Source organism: Ziziphus jujuba, chromosome 11 (assembly GCF_031755915.1).
Source record: "Ziziphus jujuba cultivar Dongzao chromosome 11, ASM3175591v1".
NCBI lineage: Eukaryota > Viridiplantae > Streptophyta > Magnoliopsida > Rosales > Rhamnaceae > Ziziphus > Ziziphus jujuba.
In genome coordinates this window covers 24,318,057-24,319,840 of record NC_083389.1, presented here as the reverse complement: position 1 = coordinate 24,319,840, position 1,784 = coordinate 24,318,057, and the positions used below count along the sequence as shown (strand labels likewise).

The 1,784-nt window shown below is 37.9% G+C and overlaps 1 non-coding gene across 1 annotated transcript; it reads left to right on the top strand.

Annotated features, from left to right (window-relative positions):
- The first annotated feature begins 1,477 nt into the window (after positions 1–1,477).
- Positions 1,478–1,584, top strand: LOC132800093 (small nucleolar RNA R71). Its single transcript, XR_009635005.1, has one exon. It is a non-coding gene; the product is annotated as a small nucleolar RNA R71 (small nucleolar RNA).
- The last annotated feature ends 200 nt before the right edge of the window (positions 1,585–1,784 follow it).

Sequence of the window (1,784 nt, the reverse complement as noted above, 5' to 3'; positions counted from 1 at the left end):
ATAATGTCCAATGTTACATAGGATATCAAAGCTTCCTGGATCTTTTAACTTGGGTGGAATCCTATGGTGTAACCTAGCACTACTCTCCTCACTCAAAGCTACTAACTCATAATTCTCCCACCTCCTCTTGTTTGACAATATCTCCTTCAAAAACTTAACATAGGAAGGCATTTGTTCTAAGGCATCTATGAAAGGGATATTTACATGCAATTGCTTAAATACATCAAGAAAATTTTTAAATTGATTATCTAACTTTGCATTCCTAAACCTAGATGGGAAAGGTGGAGGTGGGGTTTTCTTGTAGGCTTGATTCTTCTCCTCATTTTCGTTGTGCTTGTCAATAGGTTTGGTTAGGTAAGGTGCTGGTTCAACTTTCTTTGATTCAGTTGGTGAGCTCTCGGCCTTTCTTACATGTGGTGGTATGTACTTTGTTGGTGGAGACTTCATGGCATCACTTAAACCTTCATCTTTTCTCCTATAAGCCTCCTTATGCTCCACATTTGATTTTGAGTTGTCATGTGTGACCAAGTGTGATGTTGAGTCTATAGGGCTCTCTTCATCTTCATCATCAAGAATTACCATCCCTTTGTCACTTTCTTTAGGCCCGGCTACTTGCTTTCCACTTCTTAATGTAATGGCTTGAACCTACTCCTTTGGGTTCTTCTCCGTTTGGCTTGGCAAAGTTCCTTGACTTCTTTGGAATTGAGTTGCTAATTGACCTATTTGGTTCTCCAAGCTTTTGATTGCAGCCATTTGGTTGTTGAACATTTGACTATGGTTTGTCAATTGTTGCTCAGTTCTCTGCATGAAAGAATTAGTATTATTAGATAACTCTTGCAAGGATTGTTCAAGTGAAGAAAATTGAGTTTGAGCTTGAGAAGAATTTTGATTTTGATGTGCAAGTTGCGGCTTTTGGTAGAATGGAGATTGGAATTGTTGTTTTTGAAACCCACCACTTTGTCCTTGATTAGACCCTTGCTGGTTGTTGTTAGACCATGAAAAATTTGGGTGGTTCCTCCATCCTGGATTATATGTGTTAGAATATGGATTGTTTTGTTGCTTTTGGAAGTTCCCTACAAAATTAACATCATCAGAAGCAAAGGGATTTCCAACTTGGCAATCCACACTCTTATGATCATGAGCACCACATAAATCACAAAATAAAAAATTATTAGTAGATTGGATAGAATTCACCCCTATTTGACCAAATTGAGTGTTCAAGGTCTTCATGAATTGGGTTGCAAGTTGAGCTCCTAAGTTGTTAATATCAACGTCTTCCACGGCCTTTACTTGACTTCTTCCATTTAGTCTCCTCTCACTTGGATATTGGTAGTTATTATGGGCCATCTCTTCAATTAATTCAAATGCTTCTGATTGCCTCTTCTTCATTAAAGAACCTCCTGCAGCTGCATCTACCAATTGTTTGTTACCATAATCTAGACCATTATAGAAAATCTGTACCTGTATCCATGTTGGAAAACCATGGTGTGGGCATCTTCTTAATAGTTCCTTGAAGCGCTCCCATGCATCATACAAAGCCTCTTGGTCCCATTGACAAAAATTGTTTATATCACTTTTCAATTTTGCGGTCTTTGATGGAGGAAAAAATTTGTCTAGGAATTTTGCCTCCATAGCATCCCATGTGTGATAGTACCTGCAGGTAAAGAATTTAACCACACTTTTGCCTTGTCTCTAAGAGACCAAGGAAAAAGTCTTAATCGAAAAGCATCATCAGAAACACCATTTTGTTTAGACATATCACACAATTGAAGAAAACTAGAAAT